Below are 16361 nucleotides of genomic sequence, written 5' to 3'. Positions count from 1 at the left end.
CTGCAAATTTGTCATATTTTCCCTTGCAAACATTGATTTCCATTCCAGAAGTCAAGAACCCAGGTCTTTATCGTTTTCTTCCCCAGGAGAATTTGTTTACATTAGAGAGATTAAAGTTCTCTCCTTCTTTCAAGAGGTAAAGGAGGCAAGGTGTAATAAATGTGCCAGATTCATATTTTCAGGCTCTCTCTTCTGCCATACAGACCCCAAGACATGCAGGGTGACACTGACTCTCATCACATTGCTCTGAAAGAGAAAAGAATTGAGCCAAAGAGGAATCAATGTGGTTATTGCTGTAATAATTATAATCTCTCCCTCCCTGCCCCAGAAGCCTTGGGTCTACTTTCAAAATAATAAGAATAACTATAGATATTAGAAATATCACATAACACCCATATGCTATTTCTTTTTCTATTTGTAGATCCTTGGAAATAAAATAACCATTGTGGTGAAAAGCCATCTGGGTTTGGGAGCAGCTACTTCTAGAAATTATCTGAGAATGCTAAGCATCTAGCACGTAGAGACCAGGGCCCATGGAAAGTTGTGGTCCTGTCATCTGGAGGAGGAGACAAATATTGACTCTGTGCAAAATCTAGCTTGAGAGCATCTCTTTTACTTGGAGAAAGAGTCCGGATATCTCGCTGTTCTGGTAAACCTCGAGTGAGGGTTGTTTTCAGACTGGCCTCTTCCTTGTACCACAGAAAATAAGTATAGTTGGTTGACACAGCACTGGCAATTTAGAGACTGCATATAAGAAATACCGGCATTAAAAATATAATAATAAAGGATGTTAATAAGAATATCATTGAAATGATTAAGCCAAGTTTCTTTGTTAAATTGGAAGGAAAATGAAGTCAAATGGAATTCTATAATAGTGAAGGCAGGAAAGTAAAGTGCTGTTTTGGCAATATTCAGCCAAACACCAACCTCAGTGGAAGAAGTGGGGATTTTGAACGAGTAGTTATTAAGAATCAATCAGAGAAATATCAAAATTTGAGATATGAAAGATGTCACACCTCTGGACCATGAGATAGTTTAGTATGTTATCCTAAGAATAGATTGTTTACGTAGAAAAGAGCAGAAAGTGGTTGAAGATACAAGGTTAAGGAAACCCACACTTTCATTTTTTTTTGATTTTTTCAAATTGAAGTATAGTCAGTTTACAATGTTGTGTCAATTTCTGGTGTACAGCATAGTAATTCAGTCATACGTATACATACATATATTCATTTTCATGTTCTTTTTCACCATAGGTTACTACAAGATATTGAATGTAGTTCCCTGTGCTATATAGTATAAACTTGTTGTTTATCTATTTTATATATAGTAGTTAGTAACTGTAAATCTCAAACTCCCAATTTATCCATTCCCACCCACTTCCCCTTCCCAACCCCATAACCATAAGTTTGTTTTCTATGGCTGTGAGTCTGTTTCTGTTTTGCAAATAAGTTCATTTGTCTTTTATTTTTAGATTCCATACACACTTTCAAATGGTCCCTTTGTGCAAATCTTAATGTTGCCAATCATTAAAGCAAAGGGTTGAAGTTAACCTATGATCCAGGTGCCAAAGTGTATAAGGAAGCAAAAGTTGTGAGGATGGGATAGAATTGGTATCATTAGGAGATGTAATTGTCAAAAGGTTTTTTGCAAGAAATAGTCTAGGTCTAGAAGTAGAAAGAAAGTATCCAGAGGAAGATGCTAACCCAGTTACAAGCCCCTATGTTATAAGGATGTGAGAGGCGAGGGTATGAAAAGTGAGAAGCCCACATCCAAGGCTTTTATTAAACCCCTTTTCTAGACAGCCTATTAATAACTGTTACCCTTTAAATGATCTGGTTACTGCTTCCAAATTGAACTTAAAACTAGTTAAAAGAATTGTCTGAGTTCATCAAACCAGGTTTAAAAAACAACTCTGCCACTCACTGACATAGGAAAATTATTTGTCTTCTCTGTGCATAACTTTCCTAATCCATAAAACATGGCTGTTAATGCCTAACTAATTGTGTTGCTTCAGATATTACATGAAATAATATGTATAAACTGTGTAAACCATTTAGCACAGGGCAAGGCACAGAGTTTGCTCAATGCATAGCTTTAACCATTATTTTCTTAATACCGCTTCCCCATCAATGCTCTCGTTGCCAAGTCCATTGGCTTTTCATACTACCAATTTTTTTCTTTTTATCTTCTTTTATCTTTTATCTTTTTTCAATCTGTTATCTTTTTATCCTCTAGCTATTCTGAAGGTCACAGTTTATGTGAAGAAATTGAATTGCTGTGCAGGCCCAGTAAAGCCTTGGCCAACCTCTGGGGAGAATGTGGAGTGAGCACTGGCCACTGTTGGGCCAAAATGCCAAATATTTCTGTGCTTGACTCACGCTGTCACCAGACATGAGTGGCCAAAGCAACAGAGAACCCCCCAGTGAGCAGTCTCTCTGCAGTTGAGACAAACCCTTAGGCAAACTAAAGGACCAGCAGCTGGAGGCTGTCTGCTGACCACATTCCCAGTAGCTGGGACAAGTCCTTCCTTGAGAGAAAAACCCAAATGGCTTTTTCTCAGATCAGCCATACTAATCTATGCCTTACATTAGGCACTTATTAAAAAATAGTCTTTATTTATCCCAATACTTTTCAAGTTTCATCCCTATATTTGCAATTGAAATATAAGTTACATACTGCAGGGACCAAGTTTAATATTTCTATTGCAGCTGTCAGCAGCGTGCACAGTGCTCAGCAAATAAGAAATATGGAGAAAACACCTACCATTTGAATCATGGATAAAATAATTCAATTATCACATCTTCTTTATTCAGATTGCATTGTGAATATTTTATAGTCTGTTCTAAAGGGTGAGTCAAGTATGTATTTTAGGATAAGTATCGATTACTCAAAATTCATAACAGATTTTGGATAAGGACACTTTAGACCTGACAGAAATTATTCATCTAACACACATGTATTAACCTCCTCTCATATGCCAGGTGCTGTTGTAAACCCTGGGAATGCAGCAGTAAACAAAACAGACCACTCATCTGCTCTCGTGGAGATGCTATTCTAGTAGAATTACAGTGGCTTTCTGAAGAGGAGCCCACAGCTTCCATTGTAGAAGGCAGAAATATATCACCACAGATGACCCAATGGACTAGTGGACCGGCAGCTGTATTTATTCTGCTTTGTAGAGGAAAGCATCTCAGTCAACCGAAAAGATTCCTGGTCTCAGTGAAGTGTTTTAGGAACAGCTTCAGATGAATGTTCTAGGCCTCTGAGCCATTTGGTGAGGGCAGACTGGCCTGTCTGTTATTCCCACTGGAAATCACGGTGCTGGATTCGTGGTATTCCAGTAACACTTTTGGTTTAACCCACAAAACCCAACAACCTTCCTCTAGTTCCTACAGGCATTTGGTGGCTTATACATCCTGTTTTTTGTGCAAAACCACATTAATATTACCAGTATTCATAGCCTGCATGTTGCCTCCCCTCACACAAGAGCGAGGAGAAGTGCTTATATCAAGTACTCTTTATTATGTCAGCATAGCTTTAGAGCGAGGAGTTAAGACAAGGGTTTCAACTCAGGGGAAAAAAAAAGGATTATCTGAGTTACTTGGGTGTTATCTGGCAGGTAATATGGATTTCCAGTGGCCTAGCATGAGACAATAGTCCATCCAGACAGTTACAACAATCATTTGATTTACACTATTACCTTCTTTGGTAAATAGGAATATTGCTCACTGGGCAGTGGTGAGCCAAGGAGCGTCTACAGTAGGCAGAGAAAAGCTGGTGCTTAAAGCCGCACTCTGAGCAACAGCAGAGGTTAAGCACATCTTTTTAAAAGCCCTCCCTCCACCCTGAGAAATGCCTCCTGGAAGTGCAAGCCAGCCCTCCTGGGAGAAGTCGGAGGGCTCCGAGCATTTGTGCATCTGTGATTTTGTCCCAGGGGAGCACATTTCCTACGTGCAAACAAAAATCTGTGTTAGTTATAGAGCTCTACTTGCTGTGACTTCAGTCATGTTTAAGCCATATGAGTTAGTTCAGTGAAATACAGTGTCGAGGCAGAAAATCACACCCAAGCATCTTCCAAAAATAGGAAATGAATTGACATGAAAGAGGCAATAAAGGAGATTGAGCAGGTGCCACCTGAGCACATGGATTGTGCTAAACTTTTACATAGGTTATTTCATGAGTATATGCCTATAAAGGCACTAAGGGTATTATGAACTGCAGTACAAATATATTATTATTATTATTGTTATTATTATACATTTCAACCTCAATCTGAATTATATATATGTTTTTCTCTTTCAGAAATCTTTTCCTCCCATGGGCATTGTCAATCGAAACAACAACAAAAAGATCGATTACCTTCCCTGAAATCTCCTTGTGACCCACTAGCGAGATAAAAAGAATTAAAAAGGTAAAGCATCAAGAAAAGGTGTCTGCAAAATCTTGCCGTAAGTTTTATTTTTGTATCTTTTCTATGCCCAGCTCTCAGCAGACTTTTCCTATAATGGGAGATGCACTAGGTACTTTTACAGATTATAAAATACATCTTTTCTTTCTTTTTAGCTTTTATCCGTCTTTCCTTTTTTCTTCCTTTTCTTCCTTCATCCCTCCCTTCTTTCCTTCAACAAACATTTAAGTAGCGGTATATGCAAAACCCTCTAGAAGTAATTTATTATGCTATTGTTTTTGTTGTTGAGCATTAATGGTATGAAAATGGAAGTTTGTTTATGCCAAGGATTTGTATTCAATAGTTTTCTTTGTGCAAAACTTAATTCATTTGCCTCAAGATCAAGAGCCGAAATATTAATTTCCAACTGCCAGCTAGATTATATTTTCTTGCTAAAAATACTTAAAAAATTAAAATATGTAAATGATATAAGATTCCTTTATATACTCAAATAAGTTTAGTAGTGAGAAACAAACTCATTTTACTTTCTATGATCAGATTCAACAGTTTACATGAAAATGTTGGTTTTAGAGTTAGGGATAATTGGTTAGGGTTAGGGACAGAGAAACCTAAAAATGGTAGAAATGTGTTTGTTAATTTCCTAAGGCTGCCGTATCAAATTACTACAAACTTGGTGGCTTAAAACAACAAAAATTTATTCTTTCAAAAGTCTAGAGGCCAGAAGTCCAAAATCAAGTTTTCAGAAGGGTTGCAATCCCTCTAGAGTTTGTGAATAAGAAATCGTCCTTACCTCTTGCAGCTTCTGGTGTCTGCAGGCATTTCCTTGTCTTGTGGCTACATAATTCTTTCTAATTTCTGCCTGCAGCATCATTTGGCCTCCTTCCATGTGTCTCTGTGTGTCCTTTTCTGTCTCTTATATTCTCATTGGATTTAGAGCCCACACTATGCCAGTATTATTTTATCCCAATCCTTATCTTTATTACATCTGCAAAGATCCTCTTACTAAATAAGATCATATTCTGAGGCTACAGGTGCTCACGAATTTGAGAGGAACACTACTAAATTACTATCTGTCTTAATCCAAAAGGTGAGCATTTTAGAACTGTTACAAGATTTGATGGATGCTGTGATACTCCGCTAAGATCTCCCTCCATGAATAAAAAGCCTACTGGGTATGCTGCTGGCCAACAATCTTCAAATATTAGGAATCCTCTTTGCGAATTATCTCAGCTTAAAAGGACCACTTCACCCAAGATTCCTTGAGCAGCTTGCATCCAATGACTGATGAACATGTGGGGAAGGGGATAAGGACACAATCCCCTATCCCCTACTCAGTATAGTTCTGAAGGGACTTCGTGTCTTCATCACTCTGTGCAAGGTCAGCCTAGGTTTCCATGGAGATTGCATGGCATCTTGACCTCTCCATTTGCCCAATATACTTCTTCCTTTGCCAGGTGCCTCTCACACACTCCCCACGGGCATTCACTTATAAACCTTCTCCTTACACTAAACTTTGTCACAGATTCTACTTCCTGGAGAATTCCTTCTGCTGGATAAGATATGAATACATAATTTTATATGAACATTTCACAAAATAACATTAACCTTCATTATCTACAATAACCTCTACTATATTTTATTATATTTTATTCCAGGCCAATCTATTCTATCATATTCTACCTATCCTATCCTACCTATTCTATCTTAAAGTATTCCATCCATCCCATTGCCTATTAAAGAGACAACCAAGGAGGCAGAGATTGGAGAATCTGTGTCAAGATCAACTCAATGGACACACTGAACCATAGTTTGAAAAAAAATTCTCCTTGCATGCTTTCTCTGAAAATAAAGCATATCCTTCTAACTGCAGTTATATTGACTTCTAGGAGACAGTTTTTTAAAAAAATTTTAAAATACATTCATAATAGTCCTCTAGACCATGCAAATGATAACTTGATTTATTAAGTTTTATCAAAATAGCATTACAGTGTCAAGAAATGCCTAAAAAAATGCATGTTAAAAATGTAACCATTCATCAGATTTAAATTAACATTCATAAAATATGATATATAAACTTAAAAGATTCTTATTTAAGAAACTTTGGCATATCTTATCCTAAGTTAAGGTAGTCAAGAAGTTTGATTCAATTAACCAGTTATCAAAGAGATGAGCAAACACATATTTCTTGTTCTAATTCAGAATTTGGCAGACAATTTTAAACGTGCAAGATAACAATGAAAACAAATGCTCTGATTGACATTTTTATATCAATTTGCACTAGAGTTTTCTGCCTTCTAGGTGGTATGCTTTTAGAATGTCACCCCCCCCCCAAATTCTGTAAAACCTGGTGTCAAGTCATTTTAAGTCCCTTATCCCCTGTCATCACTTGTATTTTCCACACTCTGACATTTAAAAGGTATACATATATATATGTGTGTATATATATATATATATGTATATATATATATATATATATGTATATATAATGAAAATAAACAAACTACAAAATTCTTCTTTAAGATGATTGTTTGCTGGCTTTTAAGATTAAATATTTGAAAAAAATAATCTAGGCATGGTATCACAGGACAAAAACTCTAATCTTAGGCTCCAGTTTGCTGGGTCTGAATTCTACTGTTCAATGTTAAAAACATTCAAATGTTGGGTACTTCATTTCTTCACTTTAAAAATGATGATGAGACTGGCAAGAGTGTTTCCAGGTAGACTGAATGCAAAATTAACTTTTTAAGGAAAGCTTGTGAAAGTAATCAAGTGTTAGACACATTATATGGACTTGACATTAGTTTAAAAAACAAATTAAAAAATAAGATTCAAAAGTTGATTTTAAGTAGATTTTTAAGTTGATATTTTGGTGCCTTCTATTGATTTATTTCAGGAGCTACATGGATTTTAGAGAACAATCTTCTTTTCATATTGAGAACCTGTATTAAAGGCAGGGCACATTCTCAGGACTTAAAGAGATACAAAGGTGAGTTAGACACATTCTGGGACCATGAAAGCTAGAGAGGAAATGGGATAAAAGATAATTATCAGCATAATTGTGTCACTATTAATAATGAGAACATTTCCATAAGAAAGATGTATTTCATATTTTAAAAAACCCCTCTGTGATATTCGTTGTCCCAGTCTAATATTTAAGTGGTGACAATGACTCTCTCTTGTTACCCAAAGTGGAGACACAGAGCCAGAAAGGTCATAGTGCTCTGATAAACACCTCTGAGAAAACAGCACGTACATCCGAGATTTCAATTCTCTTGAAATCAATAAACTTCCAAATGTTTCTGGGAAGTCATGCTTCCTGGGAGGCAGGTTGTCCTTTCCAGATCTACTGGGGCACCTTACCTTGGGTGCTTCAGCCCTTAGCGGGTCGATTAACTGTTACAAGAACTCATTCCCCTAAGGAAACGGGTCCTTATCTTTTCAGCCCAGCCAGCTGAGGGATAGTGAATGGAGAAGAAAGAGAGTAAAGGCATTTGGTAGTCAAGCACACAGGGGAAGCGCAGACTAATATGGTGTATAAATGAGATTTGGTTGGCTGCCTGCCTCTTTTCCTTCCTATTCTCTGCTCATATCTTAATATTTTACAGTCCCATTTATTCATCTTCCCCCACTCCCAACCCCCTTAATGGGAAACTACTCTAAGCCTGGCTAAAATCCTACATGATAGCGAAAGCAGCAAGATTGTCTACAAAACAAAAGCTCTCTTCAGACACATTAGAAGCTAGGCAGAAATTGGTTAATATTTCTCCAGTAGCTGTTTTGCTCAATATCATGGACTCTCCCCTGGGAGGTCATAACACTTACTGTAAGTACATTTGCGCTCCATGAAATCACAGTCAACTGAGCCAGCTATAAATCAATTAATACTTCGCGTGAGCTGTGCCCTATTTCCAATGTAAAATCAGCAAAATCCACATGTTTAAACAGTGCATTCAAAATATATTCATAACACTATACTCAGAACAAAATATTGCTGATTTAGGGAAGTGCTGCACTGAGTTACAAAGAAAAACAAATTTTTTTCCAAAGAATTGAATTTATTTAGACTTTCACAAGGTGAAAATAATTGGTATATGTTAAAATTATCTTTTTCTTTTTCTACCTTCTTGTCTTGTTCAACAAATTTTACTTTAAGACAACCACCATTTGCTTAAGTTTGACCCTGTGATTCCATATAATTTCTAAAAATAATAATTATTTTTAATCTCCAGCATGTTCCATAAATATATACTCTCTTACTCACACATGTCTCTCCTTGGTACCACCTGTTTTTCCACCAGGAGAGACACCAAAGAGTTGATTCAGGCACCATGATGCTTTCCCAATCCCCAATAAACAAAATTTTTTTTTTATATTTACAATACAGAAAACACAAGTTTGAGGAGATTTTAAATTTTAAATGAAGACTCATCTTTGCACTGTTCTAAATGTCTGGGTTATTTTATCAACTAATAACAGAATCAATACATAGCAGTTAAAAGCAGAGACTTCAAAGCCAGATTGCCTAGGTTTACATACTGTTTTCTCCATTTATTTCCCATGTGACCTTGTAAAAGTTCGCTTAATTTCTGTCTAGTGAATTCATTTGTAGAAAGAGGGCGATAATACTATCAAGCTAAGTTCATAGGCATTAATCAGAATTAAGTGAATACACATATACGCATTTTGCAGTTAGAATTCTCCTTTGTAATATGAATGGTAGATGGATGGATAGATGGATGGATGGATGGATGGTAGATAGATAGATAGATAGATAGATAGATAGATAGATAGATAGAAGTTCAATGAACATACTAGCCATAATTCCTAAATTCATCGACACAGTATGAGCCCTATAACCCCAGGACTATCTTAAAAACTAAATAATACTGTTTATGGTTCAAACCTATTGACATAATTCTTAAAAGAAAGTCACTTGCACATACATACATGTGACAAACATCAGACCATTTAATCATGTAACAGCACTACAAGTACACACATCATGAAAGATCTAAAACCAATATGCACAGTTCTTGGTACACAGAAGGCATGCAGGAAAGGACCCCTGACTTGAAGTGAAGTAAGAGCAAAAGAGAGCTCTGTCAATGAGACTGATTTTCTTCATGTTGACTGGGTATCTGCTATGTGTAGCAAGCACCAAGGTTAGGCCAGGACCCAAGAACACAACAATGAATTAAAAAAAGTTAATGTGTGTGTGTGTTTTCATGTTACAAAGAATTACATTCATAGTAATAGAAGTTTTATTTATAGGACAAGAAGGAAATGAGCATATCTGAAAAATCTGGAATAGTTTACCAGATGAGATTTTATTGCTGTATTTTGGATAGGCAGGGCATTCTGATCTTGCAAAATGGATATTGAAATGAGAATGAACAGCATTTGAAATGATATGAAAATAATGGTTGAATCTGAGGGAGTTAAAAATTAATTCTTTTTATTGAAGGATAGCTGATTTACAATGCTGTGCTAGTTTCTGGTATATAGCATAGTGATTCAGTTTTATATAAATATATATATATATAAATATATATATATATATTCTTTTTTATTATAGGCTATTACAAGCTATGGAACATAGTTCCCTGTGCTATACAGTAGGTCCGTATTGTTTATCTATTTTATATCTAGTAGTGTCTGCAAATCCTGCACTCCTAATTTATCCCTCCCTCTTCCTTTCCCCATTGGTAACCATAAGTTTGTTTTCTATGTTTATGAGTCTCTTTCTGTTTTATACATGAGTTCATTTGTGTCATTTTTTTTAGATTCCCATATAAGTGATAGCATATAATACTTGTCTTTCTCTGTCTGACTTACTTCACTTAGTATGATAGCCTCTAAGCTCACTCATGTTGCTGCAAATGGCATTATTTCATTCTTTTTTATGGCTGAGTAGTATTCCATTATATATGTATATACCACAACTTCTTTATCCATTCATTGGTTGATGGACATTTTGGTTGCTTCCATGTCTTGACTATTGTAAATAGTGCTGCTATGAACATTGGGGTGCATGTATCTTTTTGCATTAGAGTTTTCTCCAGATATATGCCCAGGGGTGGGATTGTCGGAACACATAGTAACTCTATTTTTAGTTTTTTAAGGAAGCTTCACACTATTTTACATAGTGGCTGCACCAAATTACATTCCTACCAACATTGTAAGAGGGTTTCTTTTTCTTCGCACCCTCTTCAGCATTTATTGTTTGTGGACTTTTTAATGATGGCCATTCTAACTGGTATGAGGTGATGCCTTATTGCAGTTGTTATTTGCATTTCTCTAATAATTAGCAATATTGAGCATCTTTTCATATGCATGTTGGCCATCTGTATATCTTCACTGAAGAAATGTCTCTTTAGGTCTTCTGTCCATTTTTTTTGATTTAGTTGCTTATACCTTTCTTATTGAGATGTATTGGCTGCTTTTATGTTCTGGAAGTTAAGCCCTTGTCAGTCTCATCATTTGCAAATATTTTCTCCTAGTCCATTGGTTGTCTCTTTGGTTTGTTTATGGTTTCCTTTGCTGTGCAAAAGCTTATAAGTTTAATTAGGTTCTATTTTTTTAGAAAATAATTCTGTAGGCATAGCATACCTGACACCAAGGAGAATAGTATTTTGGAGAGATAGGTAAAGATCACACAGTCTACAAATGACCTTCCACATGTGTTTGACTTGGTACTTTATTTTCTAGTATTTTGGCATTCCTGCAAACGTTAAATAGAATAATTATATAACCAGATTTTTGTTAAAGAAAGATCACTTTAATAGCAGTGTTGTAGGAGTATTCCAGGGAAGAAAGGGTGAAAATTTTGATGAAATTATTTCAGTGATACATGTTGACTACAAATGGACATAAGAGAACTGAAAGAACAAACTGACATGAGAGAAGCTGAACATCTTTCAAACCCTGACATACTTGAAATGAATTGGAAAAGGACAATAGCTATCATGGTGGATGCTCCCAGGCAGGGATATGCTGGTAAACTGGCCCCCTGATAAACAGGAACAAAAATCAAAAGTGCTGAGTTGTATGATTTGCCAATTTCCATGGTATGAATATTCCTATGAAGGTGAATTTCAACCTATCAGCATGATAGGAGTTGGGAGAAATACGTACAGTTGACTCTTACAAGTGAGTAAAGAGCTGGTTCCAGCACACCACTCCCCAGGGTCACTGGCTTGCATAACCAGGTTGATTAGGATGTCATTAAAAGAGGGAATTGAGAAGAGACAAATTTGAGAGAGAGAGATGGGTTGTGAATTTAGTTTGACATATATTGAGTATAATTTCCTTTGGATATATACAGATATAGCTGCCCATCCTAGTGGTTATTGAGTGGATAGAATTGGTGGGCAGCAGACAGAATTGACTATTCACCTTGGTGAATATTGATCAGTTCCTGACCTAGGACAGTATTTGCAGGGAATGTAGTGGAAAGGACATATTCAAAAGAAATAAATAACACATCAGAATCAATTGATAGAAGAGAAAGAAGCAAACAATGTTTGCAGATTTATTTCCTGGATGGCTTTTTTTCTGATGGTACAATTAACCAAGGTATACAAATCACAGATAGATAAAGGTTTGTAGGTCTGAGTCTTTAAAAATAATAAATTAAGTTTTAGATACATTGCATTTTAAATAGAGACCAAGAGAGAAACATTCCTAAATGGTGAGAAGAGAGCAGGACACACTATGGAAAAAATGGAACACAGGATACAAATAATTTGCATTAACTGTGTGAGAAAGTAGTAAAAGATAAGACCCGAAATGTCGTACTTACACAAATTAGGGATGGACTCAAATGCTGAAGGAAAAGAGATTAAAGAAAAGTGGTAGAGATACTGGAAGAAAGGAATATGATTAAAAAAACTTTATGATGAAATTGTAATTTATGAGATGATTTAGAATAGAGGTATCAAAACAGAAAGTCCTAAGGGAACACTTGTGGTAATTTGGCCTTGAGTAGATGGGATCTGGAAATATGATGCTCATGATGTCTGAAAAGAAAGGAATATTTAAGAATACAACTTTCCTTTTACAGAGTAAGAGAGATGTTCTCATTGCCTATCCAGATATTCAGAAACTGAAATAGTAGCCAGCAAAGGCAGTGGCATTTCAAAATTAACTATAAAGCTCACAGTTTCAGAAAGAGAAAAGTGAAGGCACAAATGCCATGCCTATCAAAGAAAATGCAAACAATACATTCAGAGCTCAGATGGTTTGAGCTGCAGATGAAGTGGTAAAATCAGATTCATGGGGCAGATAGCCAAATGGAGTTTGGTAAGGAAAGGATACTAACCTGTGACAGTGCAACCAGCTGCTTTGTCTGGAAACGTCCTGCCTCTTTCCTTATGTTCAAGGCATACTTGACATTTTATTTTGCTATTCAAAATATAAAAATAAAAGTATATCAACTCTAACATACTGCTTTGTCCCCTTCTAGATTGCATGCCTTTCAGAACGGCTAGTTACAATTAGGTTCCATTACATAACACCTTAGAATAAACGTAGTTTTTAAAAGTTTGCTATGATAATGAAATATGAAATATCATTATTAAGTGTTTTATTTCCAAGTATTTATATTGTTTTGTCATTATCACATGACCTTTATGCACACACTGAGTTTCATTGTCATTTTTAGCTGTATTTTTTATACTTTGGAAGAGGGTTTTTTCTCCTATTCTATTTGTTTCCTATTTTTGATAATATTCGATAATCATGGTATAAAAAAAGTTATGTGGTGAATACTTCCTTCTCTGGCTCTTCTAGCTATTAATTATCTCTTCTTTCTGGGAAATTATTTAGCAATCTTTACTAAAACAATTTTTTCCACAACTAATATTGGATATACTGGTAATGAAACATTTAACATCTCGATTACTTTGATTATTGTTTATTTTTAAAATAAATATTTATGGATTTTTTCTTACCTATTGTAACACTTAGCACTATAACTTACTAGTCGTATAGGCCAGATCTGAGGCCTGATATTATCATTGTGATTTTATATTTAACTCAGTGTTTGGTGCAGAATAATGCTGCCTAAATGCATGTTGAAATAGACTGCATACATTTCACTTCCTCCTTTTTTTTCCTTTCCTTTCCTTTTCCCAGAAAATCTTTTTGTTTTATACAGATTGGCCTTTCACAAACATTTTTGGAATTTCCTAATTCAATTTCAATTTAAACATGTCTTTGTTTACCACTTTTTCCAACTGCCATTCTAGTTGGCTCCTACCTCTTCCCTAACTTTATTTTAGGGGCTCACTCCCCGACAGTTCTCATTAGCACCTTAACTGAAGATAGATTCTGGAAGAGAAAGGAAATTATTTGGCTCAATCATTTCCCCTTTTGCTAGAAGCTATTATTTGAAACAAGCAAGCAAAAAAAAAGTTGGAGAAATTGTTCACATATGTATGGATTCCAATTATCCATGTCAGCTCTGTTAACATTCGCTTGGATAGTTGAAATTTGATGGTATCAGAAATATTATTATTAGGTCTCATTGAACAATCTAAAGTAACCTAAAATTCATGCAGCCCTTACCAAGAAATAATAATATTGCTATGCAAATGTTAAATGTTGTAAGATGCAAAGAAAGGATAATTGAACTAGGACTATAAATAACTTATGGCATATATTAAAATAGAAAAAAAAATTTAAACTCACACTGTGGAATCAAATACATTTTTAAAATATACTAACATGGAAACTTGCTTCTTTACCACTTCATGTCCATTTCGTGTCCATCCTATTTCTAACTGAAAATTTGTAATTTAAATAATACTTTATTTAAATTCATAGATTTTGAAGGAATTTCTTTGGGTTGACATTAAACATTTACATATATATTTTAGTCAAGCAATAAGTGTGATATTCTGAATGACTGATGAATTAGTAATAAGTTGTTAATAGAGATATTTCCTTAGGTATGTGAAACACCAGCTGACTTGCACTTATACTGTGTGTACTTCTCAAGGGAAAAAATCACATCCTGTCACAAATGATGAAGAATTTGAGAAGCTGTCAGTGATATTCACCAGAACTGATGGGAGTTGTTAATGTGTGATTTTGTTTCAAATGGGAAGCATCTAGGATACAATCTTAGAATCATTATTGATTCAAAAAATATTACTTCTCAATGGTTATAAAAATCAGCAGGTGTACATTTCCTTAAAGTTTATAGCGTTAATGAACTTCAATTTAGTTCGTCTTCACTTCTGATTTGTAAGTCACAAGAAAGCCTGCTGAAACTGGTTTCATTAAGAAGTTTTAAATAGTATAACACTTGATTGAAAAAGTATAGAAACTTGAGAATTTTTAATGAGTAAGCCACATTTAGTAGGTTTTAACACAGATATTCTAGCTCTAAATCTTCATACTTTCTCTCTGGATGAAGATGAATGCAAAAGACCATCTCCAACTTGTTTACACTAGACTTTCAAATAAAATCTACAGAGGAAAAGGATGAGAGTCTGAATCTAAAATAATAGCCAATAAGGGAATGTCTGCTTCTAGTTAGAATTTAAAGCATCATTAAAGACTATAGTTCTCATCCTAACAACAATAAACAACCTCAGAAGGTAAAAAATAAAGTATTTTAAAATTTACCAGAAAGTTCAAGATTCAAGGAAACCTAATGAAACTAAATTTCAGGGAAAGACAAGACATTTATAGACGAAAGAGACACTCAGCTGTTTTTAATCCATGGCCAAGTGAGAAAATAATGAACATGTCAAAGACTGGAGTAAGAAAAAGTCAAACTAAGTGTTAATAAGCCATTAATGTCTGGGTGTGAACTTGTATGGCACAATAGAATTCCAAGATGTCCCAGGCACAGGACAAATTTCACCCACTCTTTATTCTTTCCCATGGATCTACTTCAAGTGCCTGAGTGCAATATGCCAAAAGCAAGTAAGGAAAGCTGAGATACAAAGCACCTTGCTCTCTTAGGAACCAAAGAGTGAGAAGGCAGCAGGCAGGAGAGTGGAAAGAAATCTGAGAGGCTGTCTTCACCTGTAGAAGATTGAGCAGTCTTCTCAGAAAGACATGAGAAATAAGAAACATCTTCTCTGGCACTGCAGAGAGTAAGGTATCCATATTCTGAATGCTGGGGGAAGGGCAGAAGCATAGAAATGCATTTCCTGAGCTATAGAAAAATTAATGCAAATTTGAAGAGCAAAGAGAATCCTACAGCAAGTCTAAAACTGGGTGGCTAGACTGTGTAGGAGAGAGAGATCTTCCATAAAAAACTATAGGACACTCAAACAAGCAAGTAAATGTAATCCATATTTGAAAGATGATCTAGTTAATAGAGACAAACCCAGAGGTGAAGGTGCTGGAATTATGAGGCAGGAACTTGAAACTTATGGGCTTCATGGAAAATATAGACAACAGGTGTAAAATGATGGGAATTTTAAGAAACATAGACTCTACAAAAAAGAATCAAAAGAAAATGCTAGGGGAAATACTGATATAAGCATATGTGTAAAGGTAGATGTAGCTATAGATACATACATATGCAAAGATACAGGTATATAAATGGATATATAGAATATGACAGATGGATAGATAGATGGATGATCACAAAAGAAGAATTCATTAAAACGATGAACAAATTGAACATAAAGGAGAAAATGAGTGATCTTGAAGAGACAAAGTATTTAAGCTGAAGAATGATGAGAAAAGAGAATGGAATTAAAGAACAGAAACTGTGACAGCTGTAGGACAGTATTAACTTGTTGGCCATGAATGTAATTGGAATCATATTTTGCAGAATGAAAAAAGAAATCTTTTAGCATTTTTTTTTGTTGTTCAGGTCTATTGTAATTGAATACTCTCAGCCTTTATATATCCAAAAATGTACTTACCTGACTTTCCTTTTGTTTTTTAAATTTAAAAAAAAACTTTTTGGGGGCTAGGGAGGTAATTA

The sequence above is a fragment of the Camelus ferus genome, chromosome 2 (assembly GCF_009834535.1).
Source record: "Camelus ferus isolate YT-003-E chromosome 2, BCGSAC_Cfer_1.0, whole genome shotgun sequence".
Lineage (NCBI taxonomy): Eukaryota > Metazoa > Chordata > Mammalia > Artiodactyla > Camelidae > Camelus > Camelus ferus.
Note: the sequence above shows the minus strand (reverse complement) of the source record.